Source organism: Anas acuta, chromosome 7, assembly GCF_963932015.1.
Source record: "Anas acuta chromosome 7, bAnaAcu1.1, whole genome shotgun sequence".
In the NCBI taxonomy this organism is placed as follows: Eukaryota; Metazoa; Chordata; class Aves; order Anseriformes; family Anatidae; genus Anas; species Anas acuta.
The window spans coordinates 33440897-33463195 of NC_088985.1; the positions used below are offsets into that span (position 1 = coordinate 33440897).

Here is a 22299-nt window from a genome sequence, read left to right on the forward strand (position 1 = left end):
GAAGTCACAGCCCCCACCACACCACAAAGGTACCTGATAGAAACACATTCTCCAGTGCCAGCCTATTCTCCAGGTGCTGGACTTGCTAACATCCAACACTTCTACCAGATGAAATAGGAACACAACACAGGAAAAAAGGAAAGGAAAAACTACACATTAAAGCTTGAGAACTACTGGGGAAAAATTATCTGCATCCTAATTGAGCCATGGACATGGCTGAGGACTTTGCTTCTCCACATATGATAATGGGAAAGCCACATTTCTTCCCTGCTATTTCTGTCCACTCCAAAAATTTTCTTGACCATGCTGGATACAATTAAATATTTGTCTTTTTTTATTATTTTTTTTAAGTTCTTCTGAAGCTAAGTGCCCAAACACCAACAACTGTTTTCCAAAGTGTTTATGTCTCCTTTTCCTGGCAGCTTTGAACTGTGTTTTTTAGGGTGCCAAAGGAACCCACTTCTGAAAATCTGGTCTCAGTAGATTGTATCCTTTAATTTTCAGAGATAGGCAAAATTGCTTCATGTATTTGTCTGAGTCCTGAGGGAAAATCACTTCATGCTGATATAAACACGAACCCATCCTAATATAAAAACTGCTACTGAGAAACTTCCATCTCGCCTTCTCTATGTTACTTCAAGATGCTGCTTAACTGAAAAAATGAGATAAGAATTTCTTTCATGTCACTACATTCAGTAATTATCCATGAAAGTGTGAACCATTGTCTACCGAGTTCTTTTGCAGCAAAATGTGCATAGGAAGGGGGACTGCCATAAAGGGATAGTTTTGCTGGGTGTTTATCAACAACAAAACTCATTTTGGTTGAACTACAGCATGTGGAAAGTTAACTTCTTTTGCTTATTGATTTTTGATCTTCCTCTCCATTATGCACAGCAGAATCTTCTAAGAGAGATTAATTCAGGCAGTACTGAGAAAAGAGATTATTTTCACCATTGTAGTGATGTTTTGTAATGGCACTTAATGCCAGAACTCCCTCCAGATTTTTATGCCCTGTAGCCATGTAACTTCTCTGGTACGCCTCTCATTTTGTACGTCTTAAGGAACAGATTCCAAAAAATACTTGTTGTTATTAATAAATGTTGTGAGATATATTTAAACAGGAAATGTGGTGTGTTATGATCAGGGTATTACACTGGGGTACAGGACATTTGAAGCTTTCTGTCCTTCTACATCAGTTTTCCTATACAGTCCTGGGAAAGTCACTTAATCTGCCTATGTCCAAACTTTCTAGCTATGAAATGAGGATAATAGATGTTTCCTGTCTCCCACCCTTTATTCATCTCATCCATTTAGACGGTAAGCTCCTCATTTCTGACCATGCTTTTATGCATGGCTTAGAACAATAAGACACTGAGCTTGGCTGGAACCTCCAGGCACTTCCATAATGCAGATATTGAGTACTAAATTATCAAAATAAAAGAAAATCCTCAATTTCTAATATATTCCTTCATAAAAAAAAAATGTTTCAGAGTGTCCTGGTGTAGCACCTCTGGCTGCTGTGGAATAGCATCTCTTCTAAGACAGGGGAAGGAAGCACACGTTGGAGAATAACTTTAAAAAGTGAATCCCCCTAAGCAGAAACCATGTGAATAAAACCCTTCTCAGCGCTGAGCAGGGCACAGCAAGACAGAGGCAGACTTACAAAAATGAGAAGACAAAGGCTGCAAAGACCATTTGTCTTTCTGTTACAGATCTTGAATACATTTGGCTTGTTGGCCCGCGCACTTTCTGTTTCCAGTTGATCAATACATGCTGGTTTGTTTCACTAAAGCTCTGTTGTCTAACTAGACCAACTGGTGGTTGTGGCAGCTTCCCCTGCAACGTTACATCAGATGGGATTTTTCTCTGGTGACACCACAGGGTTCAGCGAGCGAGCGAGCGATGACTTCCAGGCACAACTTCAGAGCAGGAGGTGCTCAGCGGGGCTTGCACCAGGGCTCCTGTTACAGTTTAAGCCCTGGGAGTGGCAGAAAACTTGGTGGCAGGGATCCATGGGGCAGGCACTGAGCTCTTCCTCATGGGCAGGGTCCCAAACCCAGGACACAATGTCCCTGCAGACCCCTCATGCTTCTCACCTCCTTCACTGGAGAGCCACAGTCCACATCTCCAACTCTCTCATGGAGGCCCAGTCACAGCCAGGCATGGAGACTGCAGAAGTTCAAAAAATAACATAAAAGTCTTTTTTTTTTTTTTTTTTTTTCCCTTTCTACAGCCCTGGAGCATACGACAGTAATGCAGTACTAAATGCCTGCGACTATTTCCCTGCCTCATTCTCCTCACCCCTCCAATGGCTGTAAGTAAGAAGTCTCACCTCATGTTCCCTCTTCCCTTTCCGGCCTTCACACATAATTTTACTCCTCCGTCTCCTACCAGAGCTTTCGCAGGAATTTGCTTCATCCCCTGTGTGTCTCCTCCAGCGAAAGCCATGCCTTTTGCCACCCCAGTCCCCAAGGTGAGAGGAGCTCCTCGCCCCCTGTGCCAGGTGATTGAGGCACCCACCATTTCACCTGAGAAACCGGACTGCCTTGGAGAGAAGCCACTGTCCTGCCCAAGAAAGCCTCTGTGTAAACAGAGGTGCCTCGAGGTTTAACAGCCCTTGTTTGTTAACTCCGCAACCATGTTCACAAGTCCAAAAATGAGGTGAAAAGGTAATGGTCTGGCAGACAAAGCTCAGGCACAAACAGAGATTTGCTATTTGATATAGACACGTGAAATTCCTTAAACAAAGGCCGTAGGTTTTACCCCAGAAAGATTTCCCAGGTCACCGCAGGCCCAAAGCTGCCTTCACGCAGACCCAGACACACTTTTTTTCCTTCATGTTTCTGTGTTTTAAGGGGAGGATTAGAGGACAGCTCAGTTTGCATGAAATCTAGACTTGGATCGCTGAATATTCATGCCCACAGCAATGAACGTTCTTATACCTATGAACACACAGCAGTGTTTCAGGCCTTGAAGAGAAGGCCTGCTTATGATTTACATGGCCAGGTTGAGGTCCCACAGATCCTTCCCGTCTCTCAACAGGTAGCACCGTTTGTATCAGCGCTTGCTGGATGAGAAAACCCAACAACAATCACGCAGCTCTTCTGATGCCAGCTGAGCAGAGAAACAGATACTGCAGGAGGCTTCCAGGGCTGCTAAATGCAATAGATCAGGAAATGTTTTACATTGTGGATACAAGCGAGGAGGCCAGAAACTTGATTACAGGGGAGACTTAGTTAAATATTCACTGGGATTCATTATGTGAAAACCACTAGAAAGGAACATGTTTCTACAGGAAGGGTTGGGCTGCTTTATTCGAGCTTCTGTTGTAAAAGGCTGCTGATGGTTGTGTACAAGAGCTACCGTCCTCTAGTGGAAGGAATATGGCAGGTCTGGTGGGTGTGCAGGAGCTCTTCTGCTCGCTCTTATTGTTAGCTAGGGTTACCGCTCCTTTAATTTGCTAAATAGAGCCTCGCAGAGCCAACGGGGCTTGATTATCTGACGGCCTCACATTTGACAAGCAGGTAACATGAGCATTTTGGGCAAAAGGAATGTTATAAACAAGATTTCTAAAGTCTTAAGTCTGCTGCTCACTCAGTCTGAAATAATCTTGAGCGCAAAGGCTGACAGCAAGCTGCACAAAAGCTTTGAGGCTGAGAAAGCCACACAGCACCCTTGCTTCAGCCCAGCCATGGAAAAGTGGTGTCTGGGTCCCTTCATCTGGCCCCGCCAGCACTGTTTTGGACAGATGCTGGTGGACAAGCACGGTGCTTATCCCACCTTGCAGCGCCTGCTTTCCCCTTGGCCGTGAAGTGCTGAGTGAAGACCGAGTGCTGAGGGACCTTGCTGCGTGCTGCCTTCCAGCTGGCTGTGTACAGCAGGAGCAAAGCTTCCTGGCCCCGGCCCTGTGCTGAAGATCAGATCCTGAGAGCAGAAACACAGGCAGAGAGGTAAAACATCCCCAAGATCCCCCACAGCGGGGACACGGATCAACATTGCACCCCCAGTCACAGCAGCACTAACAGCTTTCCATGGCGTGCAAAGGGTGAAGTGCCGTGCTGGCCAACAAGGTGTCTACCCAGTAAAAAAAAAAATACAAGGCAAGTCCTCTCCTTTAAATTTTATTCCCTGAAGCCTTACATTCAGCCATCTATTTTCTGAGGGGAAAAAAAAAAAAGACTCCTGGTCCCACCCTGCTCAGCATGTAGCAACAGGCTCCCAATTAAATTCTGGAAAACAGAGAGGCTGAGACATTTTAAGCAGAAACTACTGTGATCTGCAGGGTACAACGAAGAGGGAGCTGGGGGGAAAGCAAGAAGTGAAAAATTAAACCAAAAGCAAAGGAGCTGCATTTGGAATTGTGCTCAACAGGAAAAAAAAATCATTTACAGATAAGAATTAACACACTGCTTAACCCTGTCCCCACAAACAAAGAGACACCAGTAACTACAAGCAATAGTCAGCATTAAATTCATTTGCACTTAAAACCTTGTATATAGGAATAACCTGGTGTAACAATGCTGGAGATTGCCCAGGCAAATTAATGTCCAGAAGGGTTTTAATTCCACGCAGGGCAGAAATGCAGGTTTGGGTCTTGTCTAGAAAGGAAAAAGAGCCTGTGAGAGTTGCAAGTGTTTGCTCCATAGCAGGTGAAAGGATGACAAGAAGTTCACCAGGAATGAGAAACACATCCTTCTGCTCCTCTACAGCACAGGGTGGTCTTTGGTTAACCCCACCTGCCACAGGCATTGACTTGCAAAAGATCCCAGCGGAAAATTATGCTGTGGTTCCGTCATGTTAGAGAGATCCAGCTGCTTTGTCCTCCAGGAAAATCTGTCCAGCCCTCAGCTACATCACATCCAAGCTTTAGTACCGAGGCCCCCTCTCCTCAACTGCTGAGAAGATCACCAAAGGGGCCCGGGAGAAAACTCCTTGTGCCTTGCACCCAAACGCCTGACAAAACTGTTACCCACTTAGAGCACTTCTGGTAATGGTGAAGAGAAAGAAATTAAAATCAAGAGAGGGAAAAACAGTCTTCCAAGATGTAGGTGTCCATGTTCTTGCCTGCTGCGCAGAGCTCCAGCAATGGGAAATGTTCAGAGCCAGAAGCGGTGCAGGGTGCTCAGGAGGTGGTTATGGCTACTGGCGGGTTTTTAATATGGGATTTGAGCAGCAAGGGAAAAGGACACTGCTGAAAAGGCCCTGGGACATCTGGTGTAGGTTAGACTTGCTCATCAATTTACACCCACTAAGGTGCCAGCCCACCAGCCAAAGGGCCCTTCAGAGACAGTAGAAAGTGAGTGGTTGGCAGAACTTCCCCCACCTTGCTCTATGCAGCGAGGAAGCCTCAGGACGTGCTTCGTGCTTGGGAAGCACAGCACAGAGAGCCAGCAGCCTCCTGGGGAGGAGGATGATCCTCCCAGGGAGGTTGTGCTCGCTGGGGGTGCCAGGGGTGGTCTGCCGGGGTCGGGGCTGAAGGCGGTAACGGAGCCGTGAGGAGAAGCAGCTCGCAGCTGTTTGCATGATACATATCTCGCGAATAAATAAACGCCATCGCCAGTGCTGCCACTCTCTAAACATCGATAGAGACATGCGTTCACTCAAAGCATTCAGAAAATAAACAGAAGGAGTGCTGCTTGGCTGAACCCTCCTCCAGCCAAGAGCCAGCGCTGTGAAGCTGTCACCTTTCAGCAGATCGGAAGGTCTCATATCTGCCCCCCAAGACTCCCTGTTCCCGAGGAGTGTTGTCTCCTTTTTTTTGATGCAGAGAACTCAGAGGCTACAGACCTGGGGGTTCAAACATGATGTGCATTTTTCTACACATTCTAGCAGGCAGGAGGTAAAGAATAGTTAAGTGAAACGCAAGGGAAGATTAGCTCAAAATGCCGCAAGCTGTAATTCAGATGGATTACAAAATAACCTCAGTAGTTTCAAGAATGTAACAAGAAAAGCCTTAAATCAGCACAAACCAACTTGCTCAGCCTTTTTCATCTGAGGATTAACGTCAGACTTTCTTCTGCTGTGCTGTGGCAGTAAACCATCCTCTAGTCTGCTCGGGGAGGGCATCCGTGGTCCCAAGGACAGGGGCCCATAGCTGTGTGGGATGCAGGGGCTCCGGATCCCCTCCGGATAGTGGGCAGGGGAAGGCTGCCACTGGGGAGGGCACCCAGAGGCTTGGGGTGCTCTGGAAAGGCTCGGTGGGTGTTCAGTGCTGGCTCCCTCTTGCTTCTTCCTCATGCTCTTCCTCATGCCCTCAGCAAAAATGGGCAGCCTTTGGATGCAGCCCTTTATTCTAGGATAAATTGTGGAGATTTCTTGATAGCCAGAAATAAATAAATAAATAAAGCAAGGAGGCAGAGAGAGAGGGAGGCACCTGTGGCCTCTGGGGTAGATTTCTGCTTTACAGTCGCATGCAAGCTGCCCAGGAGACACACCCTGTCTCCCTGGAGTACAGATAAGCTCCCAAGGACTTCAAAGGGATTGCTGAACCAGACTGCAATGAATTTCTGCAGAAATGTAATGTGCAGCATATGTCTGAGGGACTGGAGAAGAGCTGGGGTGGTTTAGATTAGATAGTGCTGTTTGGCTTTTGAGGGGCTCGAGGAAGTGAAGGACACGTAATTGTCTTTTAAAGTGTAATATTTGACTTCAGTTCACCCACACTGCAGAGGGGCTTGCAGATAAGCAATGGAAAGTATTTCCGTGTGAGGGCTGGGTATCTAATCTCCCGAAGATCAGTTTTCCATTCAAAATATCATTGTGCTGGAGAAAGGCTTGGTTATATGCATTTGGTTTTGTCTGTCCCTCTCCATTTATTACTGAGTGGACCTGCTGCCAGGGAGCACCTCAGAGCCATGATTTCCTGTACTCAGCATCACCGCACGGCAGGGTACTTAGCAAAAAGGGTCTGGAGACACCACAAAGAGCTTTAAGAAGGAGTTTTCTAACAGTGTTTACGTGTATCCAGCATTCCAGGCCTTCTGCATCCTACAGAAATACCAAAAAAAAAAAAAAAGGTATCGGCAGCTGGCTGGCAACACAATCTACTTTGTCTACAATTAGGGCTTCTGGCCACTGCATGTGCCTCATCTACTGGAATTTTAAGGATTGTCTTTATCGTTATAAACATGAGCTACAAATATACAGATGTTTGTCACGAGCTCACCATGTACTCTTTCTCCATTTTTTTTCTTTTTGATTAGAAGTCAACAAAATCTTTCAAGCTTTCAACATATGGATGTGCTTCTTCTTGTGACAGAAGTGGGACACAAATAAGTAAAGGCACACCCTTACTCACTTTCTCCTGAGGTGAATATTCCCTTCTTGATATAAAGGAAAAATTGTTTTCCTTGAAGAAATATGTTAGACCACATAAACGATGTGAAAAATCACAGTGAATTTGTAAACAGAAACATTTGCTCTAGAGGTAAGTATGAATTTGAAGAACAGAGAGCCAGAGTCAAGCCTAGGACAATAAAGATTGACTGCTGGTTCCAGAAAGCATTTTAAAATAGTGTTTCTCAGGCCAACGTGAAAACGTCTGCCCAGCAAAAATTATCTACACAAACTTCTCAGTTGTGTGCTTTGAAATTCATTGTATAAATCAACACACTGCTCGTCTTCAGGGTATTCTTCCCAACTTAATATGTACCCTCCTGGTGAGCCACAACCTTAAAATGCCACCCCGCCTGTCTGTGCTGATGAAAGCCATGAAGTCAGAAGAACATAAGAATTTTCCCAGCTGCCAGCCCTGAGTGCCAGCCAGGGATTACAACCCAGCAGAGCTTTGCAGGTCTGCATTTCATTGCCAGGAAAGGCAGCTTCTGCAAGGAACAATCTTCTGTCTATCTATTTATTTTCAGTAAACACTGGCAGATAAACATATACAGTTATCTCCAACATATTTATCAATATTTATCAGTAAAATATATATATATATTTTTTTTTTTTTAAGAAAAAATGCAGGTAAATATTTTTTTCCTAGAGTGCTCTTTTTTTTTTTTTTTTTTTAATGACAACATGAATTATTCTGTTAGTTTAAATGAATACTGGGCAATAGTCTCTAAAAAGTCATATGAATTTGTGAAGCTGTTTTATACATAATGAAGAATAATTTAGCATTGGCAAAATGATGAATCCTGGCTTGATAACAAGTCAAATAATCATTTTCTGGTATTTCATCCCTTGAGCATTACCTGCTTTTCACAAGACCATCACATGAAGAAAATAGCTAATTCAGTTCTCCTCTAACCCTTCTCTGTTTAGAATAAAATTAAAATAATCTACAACACTTATTAGAATTATTTCTTAATGTACAAAAGAGGGAATCTGATGGAGTTGTGACACAGTTTGAGTGCTAATCAATCAGAAAACAGAATAAAATTAATGTAAAATCATGAGATATACTGGAATCTCTACTCTGATTTCCTCAAAAAACACCTTCTTGTCTACTTTCTGATTCTGGAGTATTAACAGAAGACTCCTCATTCACACACAAGACAAACAAGTTTCCCAGTCCCCAGCTCCCATACACACACATTCACTGCTACCATTAGTGACAGAGAAAAGACAAATAGGCCGTGCAAATGGGCCTCTCTTTTCCTTTTTCTTCAGGGTTCTCATGTAGGAACAGCTGAAATAATCATAGAATATCCTGAGTTGGAAGGGACCCACAAGGATCATCGAGTCCAACTCCTGGCTCCACACAAGGCCACCCAAAAATCAGACCCTATGTCTGAGAGCAGTTTCCAAACACTCCTTGAACTCCTGCAGCTCGGTGCTGTGATCACTGCCCTGGGCAGCCTGTCCCAGTGCCCGACCACCTCTGGGTGCAGACCCTTTCCCTAACCCCCAGCCTGACCCTCCCCTGTCCCAGCTCCATGCCATCCCCTCCGGTCCTGTCGCTGTCCCCAGAGAGCAGAGCTCAGCGCCTGCCCCTCCGCTCCCTGTGAGGGAGCTGCAGGCCGCCATGAGGCCTCCCCTCAGCCTGCTCTGCTCTGGGCTGAGCAAACCAAGGCACGTCAGCCAATCCTCGTATGTTTTCCCCTCTAGGCCCTTAACCATTCTTCATAGCCCTCCTTTGGACACTCTCCAACAGTTTTATGTCATTTCTATACTGTGATGTCCCAAACTATACACAGCACTTGAGGTGAGGCTGCACCAGTGCAGAGCAGAGCAGGACAATCCCTCCCTCAGCTGGCCAGCAGGGCCATGCCTGATGCACCCCAGCACACTGCTGGCTCATGTTTAACTTGTTATTGACCAGAACCCCCAGATCTCTTTCTGTGGGGCTGCTCTCCAGTCTCTTGTCCCCCATCTGTACATCCAGCCAGGGCTGCCCTGTCGCAGGTGCAGAATCCAGCATTTGCTCTTGTTCAACTCGATAGAGTTGGTGACCGCCCAGCTCTCTAACTTGTCTTTATCTTTCTGCAAGGCCTCTCTACCTTCAGGGGAGTCAACAGCTCTTCCTAATTTAGTGTCATCTGCAATAAACACAAGGGTTCATCTAGGTCATCTGGATCAAATTATTTTAGCAGATCTTTACATTGCCAAAAGAGTATGTGGGGTACTCCTGAATTGCAGGTGATGCCTCTACGTGGTTGTAACAAAGACCATCTTCTTCCTCCCTTCTTTCTTCTCATCAAAAACCTGCTAACTGTTCACCAGAGCTGTGAGAGCACTGCTTGCTCCTGTTCACCACAGCATTTCCAGTAATATCTCCAGTTGGGCCCATAGTGGTCCCAGCTAAGCTGCAGGGGACTGTGGACTGCTCGAGCAGGTAGCAAGTCTTTAAATGCAGGTACAACTACTCTGCAGGGCAGTGGCTGAAGAAAAGGCAGCAATCCTGTCCTGAGGAGGCAGCCCTGGGGCCAGGGAGCTCTCTGCCATGCCAGACACAGGGGCTTTTGTGAAACTCACTTCTACCCAGCAGCATGCTAGGGGAAGAGTAGAAAAAATATACTTCTTAATGGCTCAAAGTCATTACCATTACTTTATTTTGCATTCCTGAAATACTTAAACACATGGATTGTTTTTGCAGGAAAATGAGTAGAAAGAAGGCTGCTGTACTGTGCAGTTCATTGCTTGGCCTGGGGTATTTCCTGGTAAATTATCCCTCTGCTCCAGCATTCTACCAGGTAGGCTCTGTACTGTTTCCCAGGACAAGGAAAGAGATTAAGAAGCTCTTCTAAAGGTGATACAAAGCCTTTCAGGTCAAACACATTTAATGTCAGTTCAAAGTTACTGAGGAGCAGACACACACACAAAAAAAAAATACAGCCCAGGAAAAAAAAATAATCTGAAAATACAATTTGTTCTCACTTTTTTGTTCCCCATTCCTACAGGTAGGGGAGGTTGAATTAGCTAAGATCCAAAACATTCAGGTAAGCAATGCTTTCATGTAGTATCCTAACACTTCACCCGAGTGGAGGCTTGCAGGATCTAGTCTGAACTCTTACATTGCCTGGGTCATATGTTCGATCCCAGAAGCTCCAGCACCAAGACCATAACTTCTGGTTGAACCAGATTGTTTAGAAAAAATAACCCCATCTTAATTTAAGTTTTCAAAGAGAGAATTCATCATGTCTCTAGGCAAATTGTTTCAGATATTAAATTCTTCAGTGGCCAAGAATGCACACCTAATTATTGTCCTGTATTCTTCAGCTTCAGCTTTTAGCTGCAGAACCTCATTATAACTTGGCTTACTAAATAGCCCTTTCTCCACGCAAGCAGCCTTAAACTAATGTTGTGTCCACACAGAGAAGAGTGGGGTAATGCACAAGCAGTTATAGAGGGTTTGCGCAGAATAAGATACAGTGTAAGTTTACTATGCAGTAAATTCCTGAGCGACCAAAATTAGAGTCAGTCCTTTCCTTTAGACCCAGTTACCATTTGCAAGAAAATAAAGCATGGTCATTGTGGCAGGGCATGCTCCTAGCACGCCCCAGCTATGCCACCTGTCCGATGAAGGTGCAACACATCTCCTGTTCTGATGGCTCCAGGCTCCCAGGTAGGAGCAGCCTTGTGGCCCCAAGCCCTCAGCCCACACAGGGTGGTGGTGATGGGGTTTCTTCCCACCACCGAGCCTTTGTTCTTAGAGGTTATCCCCATATGCCACGATCTCATCCATCTCCCACAGCAAAACCTAGAGTTACACCACTATTACTACTGCAGCAACTTTCTTTTTCAATTAAATAGCCCAGTGGGCTTAGAAGAGAGAGAGAGAGAGAGAGGTGATTTGCAGCAAATGGGTTATAGAAGCAGTCACACAGCAGTGCCAACAGCACCCAGCAAGTCCAGGTGGAGCAAAGCTGTGTTTCAGCAGCCCCCTGGCCCTGCAACATGATAGGAACATTGGCAGCTGGTGGCACAAGCCCCCGCAAGAGCCCCCATCCCTCCTACCAGTAGGGCACACAGAATCAAACATAATTAAACCACAAGATGCACACAACACCGAAGCCCCACAGCACAGCACACAGGCAAGGAGCTGTTGCCTTCAACACAAGCCCAAAGTGCACAGACGTGGCCGTGCACAGTCACAGATCAGCAGGAAAACGCGCTGCACGTAGGCTCTTTCTGTGACCATCTACTCTTGACAGCATGGGGAACGTTTATTGTGCTTGGCACAGAAAATCTGAAAATAAACAATACACGGTACCTGATCGTTATTTTCCATTCAATATTTGAGCGCTAAAGCAATGAAAGGCGAGAGAAGGCAAAGCACAGCTCCAAGAGGTGTGTCTCGGTGCCTCCTGCGTGTTGCAGCTTGACACTGGGTAGCAGTCAGGCAAAGAGGCTGCCTTGCAACCCCGAGTGATAGCACACCGCAAAGTTAACTCACTGCATGCCTCGTGACACACTGCACGGGGTGAAATAATGACAGGCACAACAACATCACTGCACTCTCATTCCTTTACGCTGCGACACTCAACCGCGTTGCAATGCTCTGTGATTCATTACCACTTCAGAGCCATACGTGCTGCTGGGTGAAGGATAGGTGAAAAAATAGACATGTAGCTTTGGGCACGGCAAGTCACTGGTTTTCTGTGTAGAAAAAGTGAGTTTGGAGGCCATAGTTTCAAGAAAAGCTCTGCTCCAAGGCAGGATGAGCTTCTCTATGTCAATGCCACATTTTTAGGAGGGATGAGAGGGGGAAGCTGCATTGGTAACAAGCAGCTGGTTGATGACATCCCAAATCTACACCATCACGGACAGAGAGTCTGCATTTTAATCAACACAAGGTACTTGAGGTGCTGGAGGGATCCCAATGATAAGTATCCATTTACCTATAATTCTCATAATCTCAACATCATTGTGAAAGAAGCAATTTATTTCCACACACAACTCATTATTAAGGCTGACAACAAGCAAATGTGTTTTGCCTCTGAGACAGTTCCAGATCCAAGAGTTCTGCACTTTCTGATCATTTTTATATTAAAAAGATGTACTTCTTGGCCTCGTATTACAGAGGCTGCTTCTTGCATGTCAAACGGTGGGAGAGGCTTACAACATATTTCAGCCACCTTAGGGGACTATAAAACACAGCAGCCCTACAGAAGTTGGTTACGGGCTGGTGCCTTACCTAAGTCACCTCCTGATTCACTCCGTCCTTCACCTGGTTCCAGACAACCTCCCACTATTTTTAGGCAGTCAACAGCTGCTTATTTTATTCATTTCTACAATAAAAGGGTACTCCTTGATTTGGAAATTGGGACTTCTTAAGGCTTCTTAAATTCTTTCAGTACTGCATAGAACAAATTAATTGAGATGACTCAATTCTTTGAGCTTCCTTTCGGTAGGCTGAGCAGTAACAAGGGATGGAGGGACATTGCACTTGAACAAGCCAGCAGTCTCACCCCAGGTCATGAGCAGCTTTTGGGCAGAGGAACAGATAACTCTTCCACCAGGGAGGAAGAGGTTTTTAGGGATGCTGTAGATACCATCGGAAACTGGAAGGGGGTTGTCAGTATGGAGGGAGTCAAGAGGAGAGCTCCCAGAAGAGTCTTGGGGCTGGATATATTTGATATTTCATTAATATTCACAGGAAATTAAAGCATGTTGATGAAATTTATTGATAGCATGAGATTAGAAAGGACTGTCAAATAGAGAAAGATGGGAATACGCATCCTGGGAGAATGAGATTAGAACAAACTAGAGAAAAATAGACAATTTAGTACTGGGATGAATGCAGTTGTGCAGCTCAGGATTAACAATGACACTTTGTGCTAAACTCGTCAGCTGGCAACGACATGGAAATGTAAAAGACGTGAAAGTCAGAAAGTTTCTATTGATGGAAATTCTGAAAAAGATTTCCAGGTGGTATAGTGAGGGCACATTCCTACCCAACCAAAGTCTGGAGCTCCACACATAAGTGGGTGCTCTTGCTAATGAAACCCTTTCCATGATGACCATCTCCATTACTATTTTGCAGGTTTTTTGTTGTTGTTGTTTCTTTCTTTCTTTTTCTTTTTAGGATCACCACCATAGTCAAGCTGAACATCATGCCTCCATAAATACACAAATACACATTCCTTTGCAAAATATTTATACCTAACTGTTCAAAGCAGACCTTCCTCCAGACTGCAGCATCTTCTTTCCCAGCAGCAGAAATTTTCCTCGTCCTCAGCAGCTGCCTGAGTAAACTTTCCTCTACAAACAACCCAATTGCCGAGACACCAGCCTTTGTGTATATGAAACACTCTTACACTAAACACACCGCGTACTTCAGAGGGAAAAGGCAAGGTACGCCAGGGCACCAGCTTCTGAAGTTTCTGCAGTATGGTGAGATGAAAGGAAAAGACATCTGCAACAAGATGGTGTGATAGGCACCGAGCAAACCCGAGGAGGGACAATGAGAGTAAAGCTGGGGTGTGAGTGAAAACAGGACTATGCTGCAGTACGCGCTCCCTCCTAAGCAAGTTATTACTCTCGGTACATGAAGGCTCCGTTTCTCCTCCTAGTAAGATGTTTCCAGCAAAACCTGGGGTAGAAATAGAGATATTTGCAATGCTTTTATTACCATTATAGTTCATCCAAGATGATGTGTCTGGTTTGAAAGTCACAAAAAACATATTCTTGTTAAAAATGCTGCCAGAAAGCTAAATGAAAACAGCCCGCTGCCGAATCCTGTGTTTGCAGCATTACCAGTGCGTTTTTTCAAGGGTGTTTATATAGACTGAGTTTCATTTAACAAGGCAAAAGCCGGAGCTCTCACATACTCCATTATTTCTCTGCAGGTCCTTCTCACCAGGGTTAAGTCTTTACACTACTTCCAAGCAAAGCAGCCAAGAAAAAGAAGAAACAAATGCTACTACTACCGAGCACAGAGGCCTCCTTTGCAAGAAATGTGATTTACGGAATGAAGTTCCTGGCATGTCTGCCGCGGGCTGTCACAACGTGTGCCTAAAAGCCGAGGCTGAAATCTGATCCCCGCTCCTTCCAAGGCACACTGGGGCTTCTAGCAAGTTCTGCTGAAAGCACAAGCAACCCTTTAGTCGGGAGCTGGGCTCTTTCTGCCCGTTGCCCCCTCCTGATCATCAGTCGTTGCCTCTCTGAGAGGTTTGGGGTGGGGTCCCTCCTCTTTTCCTACACCACTGGTGTTAGCGAGCATTGCTTTATTGAAGTTTTGGGAAACTGGAAAATATTTCATATAGTTTGGAGAACTGACGCGCTTGGAGAGACAGAGAGCAAAGCTCGCCCTGGTACCTGAGGTTCTCTCTGTGGTCTGTAGCTCTCACTGCCCACAAATTGTACACCTGATTGCCAGGAACCGCACCATCATGGGGCTGTTTCTCCATAAGCTGCCAAAATGGCAAGCAGGGAATAGCACCCTGAAGGTATTTGCTAGCCCTAAGCAGCTGATGCAGAAGATGTTTTCAACTCCTTTCTGCAGCCCTCTAGGAGTTCCTTGTCTCCTATACGAAGCAAACACTTCTCCAGCACGGAGCTTTTCCTCAGCCATATTTCAAACCCAGAAAATATTTGACATTCGATGAACATTCCTCCTGGTTTTGCTGCTGTCTCTAAAGCCAGTGGGACGTCAGCATGGGCACATCCTCACAGCCCCCCTCACGGTGACAGAGACCCCACCACCGCAAGACCTGGGTGTCCCCAGGCCACGAGGTGGCCCAGCCCTCACCACGATTTTCTATAAAATCCCATGTATTAGCTGCAAAAAGCATAAGAAAGGAGAAATGCTGCTGCTATTACCTGCGTGATGAACAGGCTTTTTCTAGCAGTAGCTGCCAGCGAGCTGACAACCCTTTCCTCAAGACAGAGGCAGACAGAAATGAGTCAAACGAAGTCAGCCTGACCATTGACTTTGCATTCGCTTCAGCAGGTTTTGGCGCTGACCCTGCTTGAGCCACAAAGTTTTGAAACTCATGCGTTTCTTCATTCTCATCTTTCAGTTTTACAGTAGACTTTTCTTCCCACAGATGTCTCCGAGGCCTTGTGGGACGTGGTCCAGCTCCCATTAAGGTCAATGGGACTGCTGCCACTGGCTTCCCTGTGGGTCTCAGCCCTCTCCCATTGTATTACATTTCCAACTGCAATTGGAGACAGCTTATTTCCATTTTTCCCCTCTCATAGTGCCCACAATGGGCAAAGTATTTTCCAAACAGAAAAGAAGGTCCCACTGAATGTCCCTGAATTCTCTGGAGATACTGGAAAAATCCTTATAATTAAATACATTTGACATGCAAGATCACAACTGTTCTTTCATAATGTCTTTTTTTTTTTTTAAGGCTTCTCTCCCATGTAGTTTTACTGTAAAATAGCAGGGATTAAATCCTGACTCTGCTGAAGCTTATGGGAGTTTTTCCAGTTTGCTTCACTGGGGCCATGTTATCCTCCTCTGTCTCAACCCTTAACGCTACAGGAGCACTACAGAGAACACCCTGGTAGGAACCAACAGTGGCACAGGGGTCAGTTTGTCACTGCCCATCACACACGTGTTCGACAAGTAATCAAAATACATCAGAAAGATCTGCAAAAGGAATGGAAATGCACAAAAACTGTGCCTGTCTTCAGAAAAAATTAAATTTTGTAGAGTTCATCAGGCTTGAGGAGCGACGTGCACAGCCTGGCAGCAGGAATGCCAGGGCAGGGTGTGAAACACTCCAAAGCCACGAGCTATTTGGGACCCCACAGGGAAGGTTTGAGAGATGCAGCAGTGCTGAGAAGTGCTTGGGAGTGGAAATGTTAAACAGAGTTGTGTTTACAGAAGGCCTCATCCTCGTATTAACATCTGTTTGGATGACCTGTTCATCTTTGGAAAAAAAATAGTAAAGCTTCCCCCAGACAGCAAACTAATAAAGAGCAAAATGTTAGTTACTCCGTCTGATGTGGAGTTTTAAGAAAAACTGCTACGGGCAGGTGTTAACCTTGAAGCTCTCTCTTAAAAAAGATACTTTAAAGACATCACAGACGTCCCAAAGTGGGGATTTTGTGAAGGAAAAATAAATTTACAGCAATGAAGAAAAAAAAGTCATCTGTATGCATGAAGTGCTTGGTCTCTTTTCCATAACAAATTGATTAGGGGCATGTATTTGGGACTCAACCTAGTTATCTAGGAAGATCCAGGCAATGGCTGCCAGCCACCAGGCAAACAACCAAGAGGGACCGGGCCCCGGTCCTCTGCCTGTGCTCTAGGGATCTGCAACATCTTGCTCTCATTCCTGAAGTGAAAGCAGCTCAGTTACATGCTGCATTCACGATCCAGGCTTTAATGCAGAAATGGCTTTATGGATGCTCCTAGCTACTCAACTGCTTCCACAGTTTGGGGAAAACACGTGGATTCCTTGTTATTTTACATACACTACAGTGCCACAGATGAATTGCATCATCTACCAGTGCCACCACCACTGCCATACTCTACCTCACCTATAGTTTTTATTGATTACCCATATTATTTCATATATCAGGACTTAACATTCAGCAGCCTGGCAGGGCTCTGTGCCCCTCCAGGCTGTCCTTTCACAGAAGATCCTGCTCATAGTGCTGCTCCATCACCCTTAATGGCATCAATACTGCCTTTTTTTTTTGCTTACAAAACCCTAAAACCAGGCTGTGGTTGCTGGTAGCTCCCTGGCTTCCAGACCAGCCTCTCAAAGCCATGAACTCTGCGCTAGCGTCAGGCTTACACATACACCCCCACTGTGTTTACCAAGGTAAAGTAAACTGCACGCATTCTTTATTTACCAGAAAAATATCCCCGTTTCGGTGGCACGGACCCAAAGTAGGATCTTTGAAACCACTTCCTGCTGCTGCTGGAAAGCGGCAGAGCCAGGATGTCTCCAGCCACATCGGTCTTGGCTGAACTTGTAGCTGCTGTGTGGGACTTGGAGCATCCTCAGGACTTTGAGGCACCTTGTTGGAGGGAACCTGGGCAGGGCTCCGCAGAGCCAGCAGTAAAGGAGGGAGATACATGGGCATCCACAAAGATTCACTGAATGGAATTATTTCCGTAAGAAATACACGAACGATGCCTGGGCTATCTGGCTTGTACAGGAACGTGGTAACTGCCTTTTCTCTCCTGTGCATTTTGGTGGGTGGGGAATAAAGAAACACACAGCACGTCAAAAGTGCAAATGCCCCAGGAGGGAGCTGCTTCTGTTCCTCTGCCCCAACAGCCACCTGCCAGGTGGACTAGAGATTGAGTCCTGGAAATGCACCATCCTTGGTGTGCAGATCTCCCAGCTCAAATGAGAAGGCAGGTGGGAGATGTTTTAAGGAGCACCGTGCTTTAAGCTGATACACTCAGAAGCACCAGCAATGGTGGCAGATCATCAGCCACATGAGTCAGGCATCTCCAGGGAATCCAAGAGGGAGAAATACCCTTTGGCTATTTCTGTCACATATTTAAGCATGGCTAATGATACTTGGAAGACAGAGAGTATTTTTATATGTAACTATCAAGACAAGCTGGACAAATACCATTATCCATAATTTAAAAACAAAAGCTGGAGCCCCAGCTTAGCCAAATGTTTATTATACATTGTTATTGAAAATGTGTAAGCCCCATTGAACCTAATAAAACTGAAATATATGCCCACATTATTTGTTCAGTGGGGATCATCTCAGGGATGTAAAGTACTTCCAGTGTTCACAGAACTGAGCTAAAGTCACTGTTCCTGCTCCCTCTCCAGTTCTCATTACTTACTCATTAGGCAACTTCTTCACTTTTTCCTCCATCCTGTTAATGGCTCTCAGCTACAGCTGTAAACAAGATTCCCCTCCCATACGAGGGTACATCATGCTCAATGTGGGCAACATAAACAGAAACAGTTGTGTAAAACGAATAGGGATTTTGCTAGTACTTTTTCCATATCTAAGAAAACCTACACTTTTTTTTTTAATACTCAAAAAGTAGAAAAATCGAGCATATGTGGCCAAAAGTAATTATATGCCTTCTAAGTTTATTAAAAGTTGGTGTTGTTGCTCGTGAACATACTGAATGAATTTTACTAGTTTCCCATAGCAGAGCCTGGGCTGGCATTGCTTTAGAGAGTTTACTGCAGAAATGTCAAGCATGCACTCATCCCCCCGACTGCAATTTAAATCAGACAAACTAGACTAGACATCTAATAACAAGCTTTGTTCACTCGAGAATGGCAGCTATGGAAATATGCCTAGTTTTATGTGTTATTACATGCACAATCCGAGAAGGACACTGAAAAAAGCAACAAGCGCTGTTCTTCCTTTGTTTGTTTGTGTTTTTCTGTTCCGTTTTATTTTTAAATGACCAGTTTCATGCTACTTATTTGACCAAGAAAGCAAACAAACAAAACACAACACATCAGACTCTCAGTAAAAATGTCTTCATAATTCAGTTTTTCCTCTCATAAACTGCAGTTTGCACAACTAGACTTTTCCTACTAATAGAAGCTGGGGACATGTATGGAAACTAGAGTTACCAACATTTGAAAGTAAATTACAGCTAATTGTTTTGGATTAATTTATGAAGGCAATATGACATGGTCTATATGCAGTCCCAGTGCCAAAATAAAGACCAAGCACAAGTTATAGTTTGTTTCTTATGTAAAAAGTAATATTTAAACTTTTTTTTTTTTTCCCAGCTATGTTTAAAAGATGGTCTGAAGACATAGGAACACTTTGTAAGGTCTGCTGCTGCTCTTTCTTCAGGGTGGTTCGCTATTTCTCTTTTGGAAACCAAAAGCCCCTTTTCTGACATCTGACAGCCTGACACTTTCCACAGAGAAGATGGGGGAGAGGCACACACCCCTCATCTGGAACCCTCTGCTCCTTGGGAAATCAGCTCGCAGTAGTCCTGGCATGGCTGGAGATGCCTCCAAAACTGAGCCCTCAAAATGAGCGATACAGCGCCTTCCATAACTATATACATTCGTCTGTTTGTACTCCTGAATTCCTATGCCTAATTTCTAAATATTTACCCTAGCAAACATTATCCAGCCTGTGGAGTCCAGCTGCGAGCGGCACCGTGCCTCCCTCCAAGTAGCTGGGCCGAAGGCTTTTCCAAAGGCCCCTGGGTGTCCAAAGCGCTAGGCCTGCCCTCCTCCAGAAGAGCTCCTTATCGTAGTAATGCGAACAAAGGTCACAGCAACGAAAGGAATAAACGTGCAAACAAAGCCATTAGCAGTTTCCAAAATAAACTCCTACTCTCGGTGGCCAGGACTGCAGCGTGCCACATCGGCGCTGCGCAGAAATGCCTGCTCACATGTCAGCCGAGCAGCTGCACAGAGCTGCGAGCCAAAGGAGCACTCATCTCACCACAGAAATGCCACCTTAATTAATTATTTTGATACCAGTAAGCTTAAAAGCATTAAAGATAAGCACAGGGAGATCAAGAGAAGGGTTTTCACCTGTCAGCCCACTTCTTTATTGCTCTCTCTAATTAATACCCACATCACACAGGTGTCGCTGAGAGAAAAGCTCTCCTGAAGGAACATATTTCTGAAAGGATGTGCACGCAAATTACCAGGGAACCATCTGTGCCACAAAAATTTCAGCAGAGGTGCAGCAGCCAGAAAGAAATCATCGGCGGTGAAAGCAAACATTCTGATTTAAGATAGGGCAAAAACGCTTGAGTCAGCTCTAACGAAGATTTTCCCCGATTGTTGTTTTCCTTACAGAGCTGGTGGGGACACCTCACCCCTCTTGTGCTTGCCTGGGACAGGCCACCCTCCCCTGGCCTCCCAGCCCAGCTCCTGCCCACTTGTAGTCCTTGTTGTTGTCCCCTTTTTTTGCCTTCTCTCCCCTTAGCACAGGGAGTTTGTTTTCCTGCTGCTATAGTTTTCCCTCTCCTTCAGACAGCAGCAGACATCTCCTGCCTGGCTCGGGCTCCATACTGCTCTGATTCACCCAAGTGAGACCTGAATCAGGTCCTCAAAACACAAACCCTTTCAAACACAGGCTTGTCCTCATGCTAGAAATCTCCCAAACACCTTGTATCATCAAACCAAAGATGTGTTAGCACACTGCCCTGACTGTCTTTCTCAAGTTTCTCTCTTAATCTCTTACCTTCACGTTACAGCCTGGGGAGCAGGAAGCATGTCTCCTTCTTGCTGGAAATGGCCCTAATGCATTCTGGCAGTACCAGAAACAAATTAACAAATCCCTGTAAAGCCTAACCTGAAACAAGCATTCAAACAGCTGAGAAGGAATTAAATAATTTATAGTGAATGCTATCAGTGGGGCAAGCAAATTTATTGGGGGTGCGGGTTGGATTTCACTGATACGTTAAGTATCTGATGAGAATTAACACCCTGCTAATTAGCCTTGAAAAGTAATTCCCATATGCCACCACCTGTATTTACTCACAAAAGGGGAGCAGAGTAGCTGGCAGCTGCTGTGGTCATTAGTCCAGGAGCAGGAGATAATTTCTGTTTTATCCAGATGCATGGACCATCCTAGGGCAGCTGTCTGCTCTTCCTCACTCTCCTTGCTCCCCAGCCTCCACATATCAGATACCACACTCTTCAGGCTACACAGGTGACTGTCTCCAAGTATTCTCTCCCCTTCATCCACCCACCAGGAAAGGTAACCAGGTTATCCACCTGGCCTGAGCATCTGCCCTCCTGGGGCATGTTGTGACCTCCAAGGCCCCAGGAGGAGCTTTTCCACTGCTGGACTTAGTTCTGCAAACTGACTGCCTCTCCTGGAGCTGAACATGTCCAGTCCTCTTCAAAAATATTCCTCTGGCTCTTCTCAGCTCATGCCTTTTACCTCCTGGAGCACTTCCAATGCATCTCTTATTTTTATGCCTCTAAATCTTGATCTCTCCATTTGGAGCTTCCTCTCGGCCTACTCTCACCCTCACACTGATTTCAGACATTTCCCCTGGGATAAGCAAAGCAAACACCCGTTGTTGTCCCCAAACATGATTCCTGGCTGACCTCCCTGGCCCACAAGGCCTTGGTCTGTCCCTGGGACCCCTCTCCATGCCCCAGGCCCCCTCCTGCCCCTTGCCAGGTGGGTGCTCAGGTGGCACCTCCAGCCCATCCTCTGTCCTGCCCTCTTCACCCTCACAGCTCCCCATGCTCTCCAAGAAGCTATGGTTAAACTCAGTAAAACAGTCTGATCTGGCTAAGGTCAAAAGTATTACAAAAAAATCCTTGAAAGATGTGAAATATAAATGACTAATACAACCAAGCAGAGAGTGTGCAACAAACCTGCAGGCTCTGGTCAGGGGCCCGTGGAGAGCTGTAACACCTGAGAGGTGAAAATGTGCAAAGATCCATGCCAGGAAGCAAAACTGGAGAGAGTAATCCACGAACATTCAAAGTTCAGTTTATTTCAGGGAGAGGTGAGGAGAATAAATGAAAACCATTGTTGGAGCCTTGCATGAAACGGTTTGCAGATTTTATTTATTTAACTTTAGTGGGTCCTTGGACTGCTTTTTCCACAAGGCATGTGTCTTTTCATTAAAAAGGTGGCAAGGCACAGCTTTAAAGAATATTCTTCAATACTCAAGTAATTTTACCTGCATAGCAAGGAGCAGTCAGGCTTTCTTCAAGCCTGCAGAAAGAAACAAAGAACGAGCTCACACCTGTGTCCCATGCCAAAGTAAGTAAATAAATGCGCCGTGAGTTATGGGACATTCATCCTCTCAGCTGCGTTTGCTTGTTTGCTTGCCTAGCTCTTTTTCTTCATGGCAATGGGCCATTTAAAAAACCCTTTATCTGCCACTGTTTACATTAAGATTTCTGTTTTACAAAGAATGTCACCGAGAGTACAAACCAACCTCTTCAAGCCCAGCTGCCCGATGCTGGGTTTCTCCGTGCATACCCTCGCTCCTAGGCAGTGATCCGATTTCTCGGA

The 22299-nt window shown here is 45.4% G+C and overlaps 1 long non-coding RNA gene across 1 annotated transcript; it reads right to left on the reverse strand.

Annotated features, from left to right (window-relative positions):
- Positions 1-977: 977 nt before the first annotated feature.
- Positions 978-20905, reverse strand: LOC137859685 (uncharacterized). Its single transcript, XR_011098469.1, has 2 exons — positions 20500-20905; positions 978-3924 (listed from the first exon to the last, which is right to left on the reverse strand). It is a non-coding gene; the product is annotated as an uncharacterized lncRNA (long non-coding RNA).
- Between the last annotated feature and the right edge of the window lie 1394 nt (positions 20906-22299).